The sequence below is a fragment of the Brassica napus genome, chromosome C7 (genome assembly GCF_020379485.1).
Source record: "Brassica napus cultivar Da-Ae chromosome C7, Da-Ae, whole genome shotgun sequence".
In the NCBI taxonomy this organism is placed as follows: Eukaryota; Viridiplantae; Streptophyta; class Magnoliopsida; order Brassicales; family Brassicaceae; genus Brassica; species Brassica napus.
In genome coordinates, this window is record NC_063450.1 from 18,314,757 (window position 1) to 18,321,312 (window position 6,556).

The window sequence follows — 6,556 nt, forward strand, 5'->3', positions numbered from 1 at the left end:
CTGGTCTCACATCTGCAGGTGTGAGCACAATAGATCCAAATACTTTTCGTTTATTAAGCGAATCAAGTTCAGCTTGTATTGCATTTTTCCATTGTTCCCAATCATGTCTCTTTTGACATTCATAGACAGATTTTGGTTCTGGATCATCGATTTCTTCATTTATTTCACTTGACACAATATATGAGAAAGCATCATCAAGGTCATTTTGTTTATTTCTATTCCATATCCTTTTATTATGGATGTAATTAATAGAAATCTCATGATTATCTTTCGATTCATGATGCTCTGATTCATGATGCTCTGATTCATCAGAATCCTTATCATTTATTTCTTCCAAAATATTTTCTGCTATTTTGGGTGCATCATATATTTCAGCTTTCTTCTGTTTCCTAGGATTCTTATCCTTAGAACCAACAGGTCTACCACGCTTCAGGCGTGTTTTTGGCTCTCGTGTGTCATCCTCCTTTTCTTGTTCATTTGGCATTTTGATACGAGCAGGAGCATTTGCAGCTGGTATATGAGATTTAGTTACCGTCTTGGTATCTACAAATGCATCAGGTAGCTGGTTAGCTATACTCTGTAAATGCATAATTCGTCGAACTTCTAGTTCTGACTCTTTAGTAGGAGGATCAAGATATAACAATGATGGTACACTCCATTTTATATCACTTCCAACATTTTTGTTTTCTCCCCCTAGAACTGGGAATACATTTTCGTCAAAATGACAATCAGCAAAACGTGCTGTAAAGACGTCACCAGTCTGTGGTTCTAGGTATCTTATAATTGATGGGGAATCAAAACCAACATATATTCCCAATCTTCTTTGTGGTCCCATCTTTGTACGTTGTGGTGGTGCTACAGGCACATATACCGCACAACCAAAGATTCTAAAGTGGGAAATGTTTGGTTCTCGACCAAACGCTAACTGTAGTGGGGAATACTTATGGTATGCACTCGGTCTGATCCGAATGAGTGCTTCTGCATGCAAAATGGCATGTCCCCATACAGAGGTTGGAAGTTTTGATCTCATGATCAATGGTCTTGCAATCAATTGCAGACGCTTAATTAAAGATTCAGCCAAACCATTTTGCGTATGAACATGAGCAACCGAATGTTCAACTTCAATTCCCATTACCATACAATAGTCATTGAATGCTTGGGATGTGAATTCACCAGCGTTGTCTAGTCTAACTCTTTTAATAGTATAATCAGGAAACTGTGCTCGCAGTTTGATTATCTGAGTTAGAAATCTCGCAAATGCCACATTTCGAGATGATAATAGACAAACGTGTGACCATCTACTGGATGCGTCAATTAATACCATAAAATAGTGGAATGGTCCACAAGGTGGGTGTATAGGTCCACATATATCGCCTTGAATTCTTTCAAGGAACTTTGGTGATTCTTTATCGATTTTGGTTGGCGATGGCCTTACGATCAATTTTCCTAGAGAACATGCAACACATGTCATTTTATTCCCTTGAGAAATCTCCTGGATTTTCAGTGGATGACCATGTGAACTTTCTATGATTTTACGCATCATTGTAGTTCCTGGGTGGCCAAGGCGATCATGCCATAACGTGAACTCTTCTGGGTTCCGTTCTACTACAAGATTTGATTCGATCTCATCGATATAAGTATGATGTAACCCCGAAGGAAGCTCTGGAAACTTTTCCAATATGTGTTTTCTGCCACATTTCTCAGAAGTTACATACATGTATTTCTTTCCATCCTCAGTTGCAGACTGAGTATCATATCCGTGAAGATATATGTCTTTAAAACTCAACAAATTCCTTTTAGAACTTGGAGAATATAGAGCATTATTTATGGAAAATTTTGTTCCATTCGGTAAAGTAAAGTTTGCTTTACCAGTTCCTTCAATCACGTCTGCAGGACCTGATATTGTATTGACGACAATTCTTGTTGGTTTTATATCAGAGAAATATCTCTTTTGTCTCAGAATAGTGTGCGTTGTTCCACTATCTGGTATGCATATTTCACGAATCCGTTTCTTGGATTTTGCTTCATTACCATTCTGATCCATTTCTGAAATTGTCATAAATATAAAAGGAAACATAAAATTCATTCATATAAGGAAAAACACAATAATTATACATTAAGGTGATGTTAAAACATCATTATTTGTTTAAAACAAGAAATGTAATAATTATACATGGTAATACTGAAAACTATTCAATACTCTTATCATAGGCATTTCGATTCTCTTCAGGAGTAATCTAGTCCAGCTCATTAGCGAAGTCGGAGGATTCAAGGTATGAAGTCCCTTCAACATTTTCTGTGAGGTTCACCTCTTTAGCCTTTCCTTTTATGGACTCTTGATATAACTTGCACAAATGTGGGGGAGTACGACAGGTACGGGACCAATGTCCCTTACATCCACATCTGTAACATACAGTCTCACTTTTCTTTGTGGTATCCTCTTTGGTTTCTTTGCCTTTAGGAGGTTGTTCAGATCTAACCCATTTGTTAGATCTAATACTTTTAGGATAGTAAGGCTTTCCACGTTTGTTGTTGAAACGCCGACCACGACCTCGGTTGGTCTGGTTTCTCCTTCCCGAATATTCTACCGCCGTAGCATTCACTTCGGGAAATGCCTTGGCTCCCGTAGGTCGGGAATTATGGTTTTTGATTAGTAACTCATCGTTCTTTTCAGCCAACATGAGTGTTACCATCAATTCAGAAAATTTGGTGTACCCACATTTTCTGTAAATTCGGGATAAGACGTTGTGTTCTTTGTGGAAAGTATTATATGTCTTGTCAAGCATTTCTGCTTCGGTGACAGGGTTACCACAATATTTTAATTGTGCAACTATCCTCAAGATAGTGGAATTGTAATCTCTAACCCTTTGGAAATCTGAAACCTCAGGGTTTTCCACTCTTCAAGAGCGTGAGGGAGATTGATTTCCTTTTGATTATCGAACCTATCTTTCAAGGCTTGCCATAGTACGGCTGGGTCCTCAACGTCTCCATAGTCGTGAGTTAGATTCTCATCTAAATGCTTCTTCAGGAAGATAATCGCTTCGGCTATATGCTCGGGTGGCGATTTGTTACCGACTTCTATCGCTTCGGTTATCTTTTTTATTACAAGATAAGGTTTCACATTTGTGACCCATCTGACATAATTTTCGCCGGTTACTTTCAGAGCCGGGAACTGGAGTTTCTCGATGTTTGCCATTTGTATTTCTAAAACACAAAATAATAATTTTATTAGAACTTCATAATTTAAAAACCGTTTACATTAATCATACAAGCAATTACAAGGAGAAGCGATGTAAAAAAATTAAACCGATATTCATCTTAAATTCACTCGGAGTAAATTCTCCAACGAATAAACCATAAATAGAAACACAAATAAAAATGGCACATAAAAACAAAAGTGCGCGAATCATCTTTCTTGAAATGGAAAATCGGAGGAGAGCGATTTGAAATTTTTGAGAGAAGATGAAATGTTTTGGATGATGAAATGGAGTGAAAATGAGTTGTATTTATAGGTGAAAAACACTGTTCATAACCGTTGGAGAAAGGGTAAATTTTTGAAAAAAATTTCTTTGTGACCGTTGGGGTTAAATCGAGTGCACCAAAAATTAGTCTGAAAATATCGTATTAAACGGTCAATCAAATCTATAAAATTTCATAAAAGTAAAAAAATATGACAATAAAATATTTATGTTATGAAAACAAATCATGCGACGGCTCAGCCGATCAATGCAGAGTAATAAATAAATTATACGGCGGCTCGGCCGACCAATTAATAATAAACAGAATATAAGGCAGCTCGGCCGACCAATAAATAATAAACAGAATATGAGGCGGCTCGGCCGACCAATAAATAATAAACAGAATATGAGGCGGCTCTGCCGACCAATAAATAAATTAAATTACTAGTAAATAATATAGGCGGTATTCCGGCCATTATAACATGATATAAAAAATAGTAGAGGCGGTATACCGACCATTATAACAGGGTATAAATAATACAAATAAATTTTACCGAATCGCAGAGTGATCATGCTGATAACGTGTTATAAAAGAACTGAAATTTTATTATATCGCAGGAATTTAAATAAGGGCAAAATTTTATACCCGTACGAAGAAGATAACACTGATAAGAAGAGAGGATGTGTTATTTAAAGGAGAAGGGATGGTGTAATCGTGTTTTTACAAATGATCGAAAACTCCGTATTTATAGAAGAAAAATTACTGTGTAAATAGTGACAGTAAGACCCACATCTTTAATTATTTCAACATTTTCGGCGTCGGAAATGTGTGACTTTCATAACAATGATTATTATTTTTATTCTTGACCAAATTTACATATACGCGGCTCAGTCTGTATATCAACTCATGTTTGTAAATTACAATTGATATGATTGTCCATAATATAAAGAAATGGAAGTACTATTCATTCTGGATAGTTTTCAGTATCTGAATCGTTAAAAAAGAAATTCGAATAATTAAGGTACTGAAAACCATTCTGAAATTGGAAAAAGAAATTCGGATAACATGAAAATGTTGTGAAAATACTTTTGATTGATATATTTGATAATTAGGATAACTTTTTGAGAAATTCCAAATAATTTTAGACTTATTTATTAAATTTTACAGTTTAAATTCTACACAGTAGTTTAGTTACTTTATCTCATATCTTTTTACTGTACAAATAAGTATATTACTATTCAAACAAAAAAACTATATCTATCTATATATATAAAGTTGGCTTTTTCCTTTTTATGACATGTGGAATGGGGGTTTATTGACATGTGTCCTTATATTTTTTTTTTGTATTTTAAATCCATTTTCTTTTGGATTATTGCAATTTGTTCCATCAATTTCTAATTATTTACTATCTAATCCTTTTCACACTTATTAGTCCCTAAAATTCAAGAAATAAATAAAATAATAAAAATATATTTTAAATATTTAATTTATTTACAATTAAAAATAGCATAAATTTTCATCATTTTATTATTTTTACTAATTTTTATTATTTCATTTACAAATTATATATTTATTTCACTATTAATATCATAAGATAATCAAACTAAGAATAAGAAACTACAGCACCAACGCAAATAACCAAGAAAGCGGGTCAGAAAGAGAATAATAATCGAAAGACCAAAGCCACCAAGAAGCAGGAACATATATGCCTAAAGCACCGGAATCACAATCAGTAGCTAAAAGATAAGAAACACCTCACAAACTAAACAAGAATATACAACACGGCTATGCAAGTGAAAAACCACAAAGCTCTGGATAGAATGGACCAAAGCTCCAAGAGACTAACTCTGCACACCTATACAAAGGAAACATGGAAAGAAAAGAAACAACTTGAGGGAGGGAGAATGGAAGACAACCACCAAGAAATCAGAGACTAAACTTAAGACCAGAAATAACTCCAAGCCCATATAACATGCACGAACGAAAACATTATTCAAACCTCGAGTGGCAAACATGATGAAAGGGAGAGCCACCAGACATGCGATGAAAGCTGCAAAGAGATGCGAGAATAGAAAGGGAAAGGGAGACGAAACGAAATCAGCAAACTATGAAGCCGTCCTCGAGCTATGAAAAAAAGCATAGAAGTCAGAACACCAAAAATTAGATCTTGAAAACAAAGACGAGCAGAGACTATTGACGGTAAGCCAACGTTGAGGAATACAACATCAAAAACGTCTAAACTTTGACCCCACCAAGAAGATGCAGTTCATAACATCAGCTGAAATCTAAGGAAGAAGAGGAGCAATCAATATTGACTGGAACAACCTACAATGCCGTGAGAATCAACCGAAAAACTGAAAACTCATAAACCCGATCTACAACAAATACCATATAATAAGAAGACAAGGAAGAACAAGAGAAAGATGTAAGTCTTTTTCCGGTGACGGTGAGAAGCACCGCACACCAGAAAGGTAACGAAATACATACACTACAAGAAAACAGCGATATTCTGACGGACATTCCGACGGAAAATGAAATCCTCGGAATATACCGAGGAATTTCCGAGGAAACACAAAATTGGGTTTCCTCGGAATATACCAACGGAATTCCGAGGAAACTACAGTCCGTCGGAATATTTCGAGGAAATTCCGAGGAAAACTGTGTTCCTCGGAAAAAACCGATGAATTCCGAGGAAATATTATAGCCGTTGGGGGATTTTACAAAATTCCGAGGAAATTCTGACGAACTAGTTTTTTCCGTCGGAATTCCGTCGGAATTTCCTCGGTATGTCGGCAGGATTTAAACTATAAATACAAGCACTCCTCTTCCTCTTCATTCACTCCATATCTTCATCCTCCCTCCTACTCTATTTACACACGAATTTGATTCATAAAAAATATGTCTTATTCAAATTATTTTCGTTCTTGGATCGATCGACCTCATTTGGATCCGAACACGAGATTGCTTACGGAAGAATACCAACGAGGTATAACCGAATTCATGGGGATAGTTCACCGACAACCGAAAGCAAAAACAGGTATGTTAAGATGTCCTTGCTCTAATTGTAAAAATAGAAAGGTTATTAAAGAGTGGGATG

At 35.6% G+C, this 6,556-nt stretch overlaps 1 pseudogene; it reads right to left on the reverse strand.

Annotated features, from left to right (window-relative positions):
* Window positions 1–2,237: 2,237 nt before the first annotated feature.
* Window positions 2,238–3,196, reverse strand: LOC125589946 (annotated as a pseudogene).
* Window positions 3,197–6,556: the final 3,360 nt, after the last annotated feature.